The sequence below is a fragment of the Macaca thibetana genome, chromosome 9 (assembly GCF_024542745.1).
Source record: "Macaca thibetana thibetana isolate TM-01 chromosome 9, ASM2454274v1, whole genome shotgun sequence".
Lineage (NCBI taxonomy): Eukaryota > Metazoa > Chordata > Mammalia > Primates > Cercopithecidae > Macaca > Macaca thibetana.
The window spans coordinates 115,688,589-115,702,017 of record NC_065586.1 but is presented as its reverse complement, the minus strand read 5'-3'; the positions used below and the strand labels follow the sequence as shown (position 1 = coordinate 115,702,017).

The following is a 13,429-nucleotide window of genomic DNA, read 5'->3' as shown; positions in this document are numbered from 1 at the left end:
GCTGAGGCGTGTCCTGAATGCTACTGCTTTTGCACCATCATAAAGTCGAAGAATCATAAGTGGGGCACTGTGTGTAGTTGTTTTTTTGTTTTGTTTTGTTTGTTTTTTTGAGACGGAGTCTCGCTCTGTTGCTAGGCTGGAGTACAGTGGTGCAATCTCGGCTCATGGCAACCTCCACCTCCTGGGTTCAAGCGATTCTCGTGCCTCAGCCTCCCGAGTAGCTAGGATTACAGGCATATGCCACCACACCCAGATAATTTTTGTATTTTTAGTGGAGATGGGATTTCACCATGTTGGCCAGGATGGTCTCAAATTCCTGACCTCAAGTGATCTGCCTGCCTTGGCCTTCCAAAGTGCTGGGATTACAGGTGTGAGCCACCGCACTGGGCCGTGTAGTTTATATAACAGACAGAATGGGTGGGAAACTGTTGAACATATGTTGGGGGACTGGAGAAACAAATGGGTATTTGGGGGTTACAGAGAACAACTACAGGAAGCCTGGATGACTTAGAGTGCAGTTTATGCCATGGGTGCAGAGGGGAAAGGAAGGAATGAGGTCCTGAGAACAGTTTTTTCCTGTCCCAAAGGAGATAATAGTGACCCCCAATGGGCAGAAAGGAAGGCTCTGAGGGACTTACCTGGATCTGATAGGATGGGCCCGTGAGGGAGGCCTCACACTCTACCCCTCTTGAGGAGCTACGAGGGTGTGTATACAGATTGCTGTGCTCCTTACACAGTGTGTAAGAAGAGGAGCAACCTTACATTAGTTTGTTCTGACGCTGCTAATAAAGACATACCCAAGACTGGGTAAGGTATAAAGGAAAGAGGTTTAATGGACTCACAGTTCCACATGGCTAGGGAGGCCTTACAATCACGGCAGAAGGCGAATGAAGAGCAAAGTCACATCTTACATGGTGGCAGGCAAGAGAACTTGTGCAGGGGAACTCCCGTTTATAAAACCATCAGATCTCATGAGACATATTAACTATCACGAGAAGAGTATGGGGGAAACCGTGATCCAATTATCTCCACCTGGCCCTGCCCTTGACACATGGGGATTATTACAATTCAAGGTTTGGGTGGGGACACAGAGCCAGACCACAGCAGAGCTACACGTCCATCTCAAAAGCTGGGAAGAGCCTCATTGGTGTCTAGCAGGACATGGACAGCACACTCAGACTGGGGAACTGAAAAGAATGTAATCAAGGGTCTATGTACCAAAGTGCAGGCAGGCCAGCAACAAGGGAGGGCTGGCCCAGCACTCTGAGATTAGTAAGAGCTGGAGCTGTTAACTACCACTCTTAGTTCCATCACATATTCCATGGTGTGAACAATACATAAGATTATTTCTGGTTTTATGCTATTATGGATCGTGTTGCTGTGAACATTAAATATTTATTTTACTAATCCCTTTCCTGAAAATCTTTTGTTATCACTATTGTCTACAGGATACAACTTATTTGGCTGCATCCTATAGATTGCTAAATATTATTCCATTGTTTAGATGACGTACCACAGTCACTTTTTGTTTTTGTTTTTGTTTTTCTGAGACAGGGCCTCGCTCTGTCTCCCAGGCTGAAGAGCAGTGGCGTGATATGGTTCACTGCAGTTGCAACCTCCCCAGCTCAAACGATCCTCCCACCTCAGCCTCCTGAGCAACCGGGACCACAGCCAAGTGCCAATACACCTGCCTGATTTTTTTTTCTTTTTCTTTTTCTTTTTCTTTTTCCTTTTCTTTTTCTTTTTTCTTTTTTTTTTTTGAGATGGAGTCTCGCTCTGTCACCCAGGCTGGAGTGCAGTGGCGCGATCTCGGCTCACTACAAGCTCCACCTCCTGGGTTCCCACCATTCTCCTGCCTCAGCCTCCTGAGTAGCTGGGACTACAGGCGCCCACCACCACACCCAGCTAATTCTTTTGCATTTTTAGTAGAGATGGGGTTTCACCGTGTTAGCCACGATGGTCTCGATCTGACCTCGTGATCTGCCCACCTCGGCCTCCCAAAGTGCTGGGATTACAGGCGCGAGCCACCGTGCCCGGCCTTTTCTTTTTCTATAAAGACAGGGAAGGGAAGGACCTTCCTAGAACGTGGTGAGCTGTATAATGGCGAATGCAGGGGTTGTGACATGGGTGCCCTGCCAGCCCACTGTGGCCACCCAGCAGGCAGGAAGCTGGGGGAATAAATACTGTCCTCTCTCTTTTCCCTCCTTCTTGCCAGTACTAGAACAGCCAGGTTGCATAGAAAATACTTACGCTAAAAAAAAAAAAAAAAAAAAAAAAAAGCTTGTTGTTTTTCCGCAATTCAGATTGAATTGGGAGTCCTGTGTCTCTCTGGCAAGCCTAGCCAGTCCTCCTCATTGGCTGGACCCAGACAGAAGCCACAGCATGAGAGAACCTATAGGTGCAGCCAAATAAGTCACATTGAGTTTTATTCTACAGGCGATAGAGATAATCAAAGATTTTCAGGAAAGGGATTAATAAAATAAATACTTTATTATACTTTATGTAATATTCACAGCATCATTATTCATAATAGCATGAAACTGGAAATAATCCGATGTACTTAGAACCACAGCCACATGCAATAACATGAATTTTTTTGTTGTTTTTATTATTTATCAAGAAGGAAGATACTTTTTTTTTTTTTTTTTTTTTTTTTGAGACAGAGTCTTGCTCTGTCGCCCAGGCTGGGGTGCAGTGGCCGGATCTCAGCTCACTGCAAGCTCCGCCTCCCGGGTTTAGACCATTCTCCTGCCTCAGCCTCCCGAGTAGCTGGGACTACAGGCGCCCGCCACCTCACCCGGCTAGTTTTTTGTATTTTTTAGTAGAGACTGGGTTTCACCGTGTTAGCCAGGATGGTCTCGATCTCCTGACCTCGTGATCCGCCCGTCTCGGCCTCCCAAAGTGCTGGGATTACAGGCTTGAGCCACCGCGCCCGGCCGAGACATTTTTTTTTAAAGATGGGATCTTGCTCTGTTGCCCAGTGATATGGGTTGGTTGTGTCCCCACCCAAAATCGCATCTAGAACTGTAATCCCCACAATCCCCACATGTCAAGGGTGGGACCAGGTGGAGGTAACCGGATCATGGTGGCGGTTTCCCCATGCTGTTCTAGTGATAGTGAGTGAGTCTCACAAGATCTGATGGTTTTATAAGCATCTGGCATTTCCCTGCTGACTCTTATTCTCTCTCCTGCTGTCCTGGGAAGAGATGCCTTCCGCCATGGTTGTAAGTTTCCTGAGGCCTCCCTAGCCATGCGGAACTGTGAGTCAATTAAACTTCTTTTCTTTAAAAATTACTCAGTCTCTCTGGGCATGGTTGTTCACGCCTATAATACCAGCACGTTGGGAGGCCGAGGCGAGTGGGTCACCTGAGGTCAGGAGTTCGAGACCAGCCTGGCCAACATGGCGAAACCCCATCTATACTAAAAATACAAAAATTAGCTGGGTGTGGTGGCTTACACCTGTAGTCCCAGCTACTCGGAAGGCTGACGCAGGAGAATGGCGTGAACCCAGGAGGCAGAGGTTGCAGTGAGCCGAGATCGTGCCACTGCACTCCATCCTGGGTGAGAGAGCAAGACTCTGTCTCAGGAAAAAACAAACAGAAAAACCACCAGAGTTCCATCCATAAGTTACCCAAACAAATCACCTTTTAGCAACAAACTGGATTTGTCTGCCTTGTTCTTTGGTATCTCTGCTCCGTCTGTGCTCGGGGGTCACTTTGAATATACAGTCGCCTTCATGGAAGTTGTTTGTTTTTCATTAAAACACGAATGAAGTTAAAAAAGGGCCACACATGGACTAATGATGACAGTATGTTGCAATCCAAGGATTGTGATAAAACCAATTTTGTGCACCTGCAGTCCATTTTTTTTTAAGGGAAAAGGAAAGACTAGTGGCAATATGGATTCTATTTTGGAATGGGAAGAGAATAATGGCATGGCCAAGCGTGGTGGCTCATGCCTGTAATCTCAGCACTTTGGGAGGTGGAGGTGGGAGGAACACTTGAGGTCAGGAGTTCGAGACCGGCCTGGCCAACATGGTGGAACCCCGTCTCTACTAAAAATACAAAAATTAGCTAGGTGTGGTGACACGCGCCTGTAGTCCCAGTTACTCAGGAGGCTGAAGCAGGAGAATCACTCAAGCTCAGGAAATGGAGGTTGCAGTGAGCCAAGATTGCACCACTGCACTCCAGCCTGGGCAACAGAGTGAGACCCCTGTCACAGGAAAAAAAAAAAAAAAAAAAGAAGAAGAATAATGGCATGAAGAACCAGGAAAGAAAGGCATTCCAATAATCAGTGAAAATTATAGACCAGTAGACCAGGGTAGTAAAAGTAAAGATGGAGAGTGGACAGATTTATCTGACAAACGAGAGGGGACATGGGCAGGACTTTGTGATGAAATGAATGTAGAGAAGAAGGCAGATGGTGGAGACGGCTGGTATTTCTAGTTTGTGAGAATGATGTCTCATTCATCAATCTAGGGAATGCCTGGGCAGAATTTTGAGGGGGCTAAACAGCCCAGGGGGACTATTCAAAATTCAAGTATGGAGCTCAAGAAATGGAGAGAAAGGCCAGGCGTGGTGGCTCACGCCTGTAATCGCAGCACTTTGGGAGGCCGAGGCAGGCAGATTACAAGGTCAGGAGATCGAGACCATCCTGGCTAACACGGTGAAACCCTGTCTCTACTGAAAATACAAAAAAAAATTAGCTGGGCGTGGTGGCGGGTGCCTGTAGTTCCAGCTACTCGGGAGGCTGAGGCAGGAGAATGGTGTGAACCCGGGAGGTGGAGCTTGCAGTGAGCTGAGATGGTGCCACTGCACTCCAGCCTGGGCGACACAGGGAGACTTTGTCTCAAAATAATAATAATAATAATAATAATAATAATAATAATAAAAGAAATGGAGAGATAAAGACTAGAGAACAATTTGTGTGTAATACTGATATCCACTCTGTCCCTGTACCAGACCCTGGACCAAGCATATTATTCCACTGAATTTTTACAACAATCCTATGATGCCATTATATATGTGACAGAGGAGGAGACTGACTGACTAAAGAAACACTGAACAGTATTTCTTAAGCTGAAGGGTCCGGGTGAGATCAGAAACTCTTAGGTTTGTAATGGTGCCAGTTGGCAAGGTTACCCAATTTTTCTCTGGCAGTTCTTGACAGCCAGTGCAAAGGAGTGAACAACAACAACAACAACAAGAAACCCTAAAAACTAAGGTTAGGGATTTGTGGTAAAGGATAAGGAGGTGAGAAACCAAGGTAGCCAGTGAGAGTTTCTTTTTTTTTTTTTTTTGAGACAGAGTTTTGCTCTGTCACCCGGGCTGGAGTGCAGTGGCACGATCTTGGCTCACTGCAACCTCTGCTTCCCAGATTCAAGTGATTCTCCCCTTCTTAACCTCCCAAGTGGCTGGGATTACATGTATGCACCACCATGCCCAGTTAATTTTTGTATTTGTAGTAGAGATGGGGTTTCGCCATGTTGGTCAGGCTGATCCTAAACTCCTGACCTCGGGTGATCCACCCGCCTCAGCCTCTCGAAGTGCTGAGATTACGAAGTGCTGAGATTACAGGCGTGAGCCACTGTGCCCAGCCCAGTGAGATTTTCTTTTTTTTTTTCTTTTTTTTTGAGACGGAGTCTCGCTTAGTCGCCCAGGCTGGAGTGCAGTGGCCGCTCTCGGCTCACTGCAAGCTGCGCCTCCCGGGTTCACGCCATTCTCCTGTCTCAGCCTGTCAAGTAGCTGGGACTACAGGTGCCCGCCGCCACGCCCGGCTAATTTTTTGCATTTTTAGTAGAGACAGGGGTTCACCGTGTGAGCCAGGATGGTCTCCATCTCCTGACCTCGTGATCCGCCTGCCTCGGCCTCCCAAAGTGCTGGGATTACAGGCTTGAGCCACCGCGCAGGGTCGAGAGTTTTTTGACTGATGATGCTGTTAGGTTCCTGGTCTAACAGACTGAAATCAGAGAGCAGTTGAAGGACCATAGGAAGGAGCCCATTAAGACCTTCTAAGGATTTAGCAGATTTCCAGTCCCCAATCATCACAGACCACAGATGTGGGGATTCTGCTTGTCACGTAGATCAGAAATTTGTGATTTTTCTAAACCATTCAAAATGACTTGAATACTACAGCCTCTGACAGCAGAAGCTGAGACTGCTATAGGCTGTGCTTCCGACATGTCTATGACGCTCACTTTTCTTATTTAAAATTTAGACCCGCCTTTCGCCATTTGTGTTTTAGTTGCCTGAGTTTTTGAAAGGGGGGCCAGCATGAAGCATGGTATGACAGGAGGAGTTAGTTTTCCCACCAATGCAGCCATGTTGACACTTCTCCTTTTTTTAGATTACTTTTAATTTTATCAGGTCTATGTATCTAGTTTAAAGAATCAAGTAGATCTACAGGGCTTTGTTAGGAGAACCAGAAATTCTTTTCCTGGAACCTCTTCCATTTCCTGTTTCCTGTTCCCTAGAGTAATCTACTCTCAACTATTTTTCTTTTCTTTTTTTTTTTGAGACGGGGTTCTAACTATGTTGCCCAGGCTGGAGCGCAGTGGCACGATCATGGCTCCCTGCAGCCTCAAACTCTTGGGCTCAAATGATCCTCCCACCTCAACCTCCTGAGTAGCTGGGACTACAGGCACATGCCATTGTGCCCAGCTAATTTTTTTTTTTTTATTATTATCTGTAGAGACCAGGTCTCACTATGTTACTCAGGCTGGTCTTGAACTCCTGGGCTCAAGTAATACTCCAGCCTTGACCTCCCAAAGTGCTGGGATGATAGGCTTGAGCCATGCTGCCTGGCTACTACTCTCAACTCTTAACTGGATTTTTAGTGTACATCTTCCTATCTTTAAATAATTGCCACAACTTGATTTCTCAACCTTAGGTATTATTGACTTCCCATCATAAAAGGTAAGAATTTCTCTCTCTCTCATTCCTCATCTACCACACGAACTCACACTCCCTGTCCACCCATCCTCCAGTGTGTGCCACTTTACAATTTTGATTAGCTCAGTGGTCCATGCGTGTTTTTTTTGTTTTTGTTTTTGAGACAAGAGTCTCACTCTGCCGCCCAGGATGGAGTGCAGTGGCATGATCTGGGCTCACTTCAACCTCCACTTCCCGAGTTCAAGAGATTCTCGTGCCTCAGTCTCCCGAGTAGCTGGGATTACAAGCGCCCACCACCATGCATGGCTAATTTTAGTATTTTTAGCAGAGACAGGTTTTTGCCATGTTGGCCAGGCTGGCCTCAAACTCCTGACCTCAAGTGATTGGCCTGCCCTGGCCTCATGTGTATGTTATTGTGACTCTGTAAGTGCTATCCATAGCTGAGCCAAATAATGCAACATAATTACTTTTCCTTTCCTATATAACTTTCATCTTAAAGAGTTAGTAAACTTCGGCCGGGGGCGGTGGCTCACACCTGTAATCCCAGCACTTTGGGAGGCCAAGGCGGGCAGATCACAAGGTCAGGAGATCGAGACCATCCTGGTCAACACGGTGAAACCCCATCTCTACTTAAAAAAATACAAAAAATTAGCTGGGCGTGGTGGCGGGCGCCTGTAGTCTCAGCTACTCAGGAGGCTGAGGCAGGAGAATGGCGTGAACCTGGGAAGTGGAGCTTGCAGTGAACTGAGATCCGGCCACTGCACTCCAGCCGGGGCGACGGAGCAAGACTCCGTCTCAAAAAAAAAAAAAAAAAAAAAAAAGTCCGGGCGCAGTGGCTCACGCCTGTAATCCCAGCACTTTGGGAGGCCGAGGTGGGTGGATCACGAGCGAGACTCCGCCTCCAAAAAAAAAAAAAAAAAACTCCAAGGGACCAAGAATAGCCAGGACACTTCTAAAGAAGAGCAAGAAGGAGACATACCCTACCAGGATGAGAACTTATTATGAAGCTATAGTTTGGTATTGGCACAGGCATAGACAAGTTGGCCAATGGACTAGAACAGAATAATAATAAACTCAGTATATATGAAACTCTGGTATCCCTCATGGCTATGAAGCTGTGCTGCTCAGACCTCCCTCCAAGAGAACCTGTTGCAAGGAGTGTAGTTAGTGGACAGCCTCCAAGTGCTGCGTCTTCATTTCCATGGCAGTATTCAGGTGACTACTCTCCCACAGCAGGCTCTCCCAGAACTGCTTTCAGCCAATGACTGATAATGTGGAGGTAACTGGAGCTAGAATCTGTGGGACTCCTCTAGGGGGCAGTCTTTGCTCTGGGCTCCCCACTGGGCTAGCCAGGGCTTTCTCAAAGCCACACCAAGTCTGAGACAATTCCCATTCAGCCCTCCTTCCTGCCTTCTCTCTTTTCACAGGTGTCCAACCTGACCTATGGGCATCCTGACTATTCCATTTCCCTCCTCCTTTCATTTCTTTACAAGATTTTCCTTCAGTCCATCTCTTACACATCTAATTTCTTGTGTTCTTCTTCTTAAATGACTCAAATTGCACAATAACACAGGAAGCATGTTATATCAGCTTAGTAGAGGATGTTCCATAGAGCTTGAAAATAATGCTTATCCATATAGAAAAAATTTAAATTGGATCCCTACCCTACACATATGCAAAATTTAACTCCAGGTAGATTAATGACTCAAAATATCAAAGTTTTATTTTATTTTTTGAGACGGGGTCTCATTCTGTCACCCAGGCTGGAGGGCAGTGGTGTGATCTGGGCTCACTGCAACCTCCACCTCCCAGGTTCAAGCGATTCTCGTGCCTCAGTCTCCTGGGTAGCTGGGACTACAGGTGTGTGCCACCATGCCTGGCTAATTTTTATATTTTCAGTAGAGATGGAGTTTTGCCATGCTGGCCAGGCTGGTCTTGAACTCCTGATCTCAAGTGATCCATCCGCCTCAGCCTCCCAAAGTACTGGGATTACAGGTGTGAGCCACCACACCCAGCTCAAAGTTGCATTTTTTTATTTATATATTTTTTATCCTCCTGGGCTCCCTGAAAATATCAAAGTTTTAAAACTCTTAGTTTCTATGGATGAGTATATTTTATAATGTATAATTTAGACCTTGAGGTAGGGAAACATTTCTTAAACAAAGACACACATACACTCAAGATAAAGAGACCTGACCATTTTAAAATTAAAAGCTTTTGTTCATCAAAACCATTTTATTTTATTTATTTATTTTGAGATGGAGTCTTGCTCTGTCACCCAGGCTGGAGTGCAGTGGAGCGATCTTGGCTCACTGTAACCTCTGCCTCCCAGGTTCAAGCAATTCTCCCACCTCAGCCACCCAAGTAGCTGGGATTACATGCACATGCCACCACTCCTGGCTGAGTTTTGTAGAGACGGGGTTTCACTATATTGGCCAGGCTGGTCTTGAACTCCTGACCTCAGGTGATCCACCTGCCTCAGCCTCCCAAAGTGCTGGGATTACAGGCGTGAGCCACCATGCCTGGCATCAAAAGCATTTTAAAAAGAGAGGGACAAGTTACAAGCTAGGAGAAGATATTTGTAATATACATATGTAACAAAGAATTAGCATCAAAAATTCCTAAAAATCGAGAAAAGCACATATAACCTAATAGAAAAATAGGCAAAAGATATCAACGGGCATGTTTCAGAAGAGGAAACACATATGGTTAACAGAATATGAAGAGATGTTCAACTTTATTGATTAAGTAAAAATTAAGACCACATTGAGCTAATACTTCGATTGTCAGACTACAAAACTAAGTATTGAAGAAAATGTGGATCTGCTCACAGAGCCTCCTAAACGATGCTGATGGGAATACAAATTTGTGTATTCACTTTGGGAAAAACGTTTGACGTTACCCACCAAAATTGAGTGTTCATATACCCTGTTACCTGACAATTTCACTTCTAGGTATAGATCCGAATAGATCAAACAAAAGCTCTTGCACTCCCTGGTGGTCTAATGGCTGAGGGGTGAAAGGCTCTTCCACATCTATCACAGGAGACACGTACAAGAATGTTCACAGCTGGCCGGGCGCGGTGGCTCACAGCTGTAATCCCAGCACTTTGGGAGGCCGAGGTGGGTGGATCACCTGAGGTCAGGAGTTCGAGACCACCCTGGCCAACATGGTGAAACCTTGTCTCTACTAAAAATACAAAAATTAGCTGGGTGTGGTGATGGGCGCCTGTAATCCCAGCTACTCAGGAGGCTGAGGCAGGAGAATAGTTTGAATGCGGGAGGCGGAGGTTGCAGTGAGCTGAGATTGTACCACTGCACTCCAGCCTGGATGACAGAGCAAGACTCCATCTCAAAAATAAAAATAATAAAATAAAAAAAGAAAGAAAGGTTAAAAAGAAAAAGAATGTTCATAGCAGCATTATCCACAGTAGTAAAAACCTGGAAGCAACCCAAATATCCATGAATGAGAAATCAGACAAATGCAGTATATTTACACACTGGAATATCATATAATAGTCTAAATGAATGAATGATATCCATAAAATATGGCTGAATCTTATGTATGGTACATTAAGTGAAAAGCAGTCTCAAAAGATTACAAGGACATAATTTTTTCCTTTGTAATAGACTTTACTCTTTAGAGCAGTTTTAGGTTTATAGAAGAATTGTGCATGAAGTACAGAGTTCCCATGTGCCCTCTCCCCCGTTACAAACATGGTTTCCCCTGTTATTACCGTTTTATATTAGTGTTAACAAGTGTATCAATTGATAATTGATACATAGACTTCAGTTAATCATAATGTATCAATATTGGTTCATCAATTCCAACAAATGTACAACTGAGGAACCACTATTGATACATTATGATTAACTGAAGTCCATAGTTTACATTAGGACTCACTTTATGTGGCACAGTTCTATGGGTTTTGACAAATGAATAAGGTCATGTATCCACTGTTAGAGTCCCATAGTGAATAATTTCACTACCAGTAAAAATGCCCTGTGCTTCACCTAATCATCCCTCTCCTTCCCGGATCCCCTGGCAACCACTGAGTTTTGCCTTTTCCAGAGTGTCATATAGTTACAGTTGTAGAGTATACAGCCTTTTCCAACCGGCTTCTCTTGCGATATACATTTAACATTCCTCCATGTCTTTGTGTAGCTTGATAGCTGTATTAGTCTGTTTTCACAGTGCTGATAAAGACATATGCCAGACTGGGAAGAAAAAGAGGTTTAATCGCACTTAGAGCTCCACATGGCTGGGAAAGCCTCAGAATCATGGCAGCAGCAAGAGAAAATGAGGAAGATGCAAAAGCGGAAACCCCTGGTAAAACTATCAGATCCAGTGAGACTTATTCATTACCACATGAACAGTATGGGGGGACTGCCCCCATGATTCAAATTATCTCCCCCCCCAGGTCCCTCCCACAGCATGCGGTAATTATGAGAGAACAATTCAAGATGAGATCGGGTGTGGATACAGAGCCAAACCATATCAATAGCTCTTTTTAAAAAAATCATTAAACAATATTTCATTGCATGGATGTACCACCTTGTAGGACAGTTTATCCATTCACTTATATCAAGGACATTTTAGTTGTTTTCAATTTGGGATGATTACAAACAAAGCTGCTGTAAACATTTGTGGACAGGTTGTTTTCAGCTCATTTGGGTAAGTACCTAGGTATTATGTTTAGTTTTGTAAGGAACTGACAAACTGTCCTCCAAAGGGGCTATAACATTTTGCAGTCCTACCCACAAAGAATGACAGTTCCTGTTGCTTTACATACTCATCAGCACTTGGTGGTGTTAGTGCTTTGGATTTTAACCATAACAATTTCACTACCAGTAAACATGCCCATTTTAACCATTCTAGTGTGTAGTGGGCATATTCTTTTTATTAAGTTAAAAAACAACTCAAATATACATGTATATACATATGATTTTTAGGACTATATACATGTGGAATAAAACCTTGTAGAAGGAAACCAAGAAATAGTAAAGACAGGATTCAGAAAGATGGTTACCCCAAGCGAAGGCAGGGGTGTGTGTTAGTGTGTGTAGGAGGCATAGCATAGATACAGATATAAACTCGTGTCATTATAACTTTTGAGTGTGGTGGGTTTGTGGCTATAATTAAACTAAATTAATAAAGGTGAGTGAGGTAAACTGAATAATCGTCCACCAAAGATTTCTATATCCTAATTCCCAGAATTTGGGAATGTTACGCTAAAAGAGACTTTGCAGATGTGATTAAGAACCTTGAGATGAGATCACCTTGGCCCAAAGTAATCACAGAAGGTTCTTGTAAATGAAAAGGGGTGGCAGGAGAATCACAGTCAAGACAGAAGATGTAAGCACAGAAACAGAGAGGAGAGAAGATACTATGCTTCTTTCCTTGAAGACGGAGGATGGGGCCAAGAGCCGAGGAAAGCAGGCAGCCTTTGGAAGCTGGAAAAGGCAAGGAACCAGACCTGCCAACACCTTGATTTTAGTCCAGTGTAACTGATTTTGGACTTCTGACTTCCAGAATTGTAAGATAATAAATTCATGTTGTTTTAAGTATCTAAATTTGCAGTAATTTGTTACAGCATCAACAGGAAACTATGACAGTGGGCCAGGCATGGGTTAATGAATTGGATTATAATTAAATACAGTTCTACACCTAGGTCCAATTAAAAAAAAGACAAAACCTTTGAGTGGCTCCTCACTGCCTGGAAGAGAAAGCTCAAATTCCTCAGCATGAAACAGATTCTTGACAACACAGTTCTACAAGGTCCCCTCTAGCTTGAGTTCCCTCCCCACAACCCCCAACCCCAACCTATACATTTTAGCCATGGGTCCTGGCATCTGAGCCCTTTTATTGTTCCCGTGGACTCTCATGCGGCTCAACTCCTTTGCCGTGTCTCTATGAAGTCTTTCAGGTTGAAATTTCCTCCCCTGAAAATTGACAACATAAGGGCTTGCTGCATGGTTGATTCGGCTTTCAAGATTAGGACACAGTGGCACGCACAGGCACCGCCACTTGCAGAGGTCGACATGCACTTAGTACATGTTGGCAGAAGCAACTCTTAAGCTATTACTAACCGGGACAGTTAAGTTCTGGCAATGGACTGAAAGATCTTTCTTCATCGCCACTCTTCACTAAGCTACAAGACCAAGTACTTTCTCCTGAAGGTACTTAGAGGAGGAAAAAGCACAGCAGGAACTGTTGTGGGGGGTGAGAAGACAAATTCTACAGGGCTGCAGAGTTAGTGTGAACATGGTTTCCCTCATCTTCATCCAAAACTGCGTTCCTAGCCCACATGACTGATGTCTGTGCACGTCTCTGCCCAAGGATTTTTTTTTTTCAACTCCAAGAATACGGGGGGAGTTGGGCAAGTCATTATAATAGAGGACTGCTCTTCTTACCCCATTATCCCATGAGATACTGGATAGGGAAGCTTCTGAAACTTGTAAAGCAATTTGCAAGCAGGCCACCTGCTTGTATTTAACAAATAGGCTAGAAATACCTATGTGTGGGGAAAACGCGTCCCC

The 13,429-nt window shown here is 44.6% G+C and overlaps 2 protein-coding genes across 4 annotated transcripts in view; both read left to right on the top strand.

Annotated features, from left to right (window-relative positions):
• The window catches only part of PRDX3 (peroxiredoxin 3), a 497,514-nt gene that overhangs the window by 57,810 nt on the left and 426,275 nt on the right, over positions 1-13,429 (top strand). The window lies entirely within an intron of this gene.
• RGS10 (regulator of G protein signaling 10) overlaps positions 1-13,429 on the top strand; it is a 738,227-nt gene that overhangs the window by 631,426 nt on the left and 93,372 nt on the right. The gene's annotated exons all lie outside the window — the stretch shown is intronic.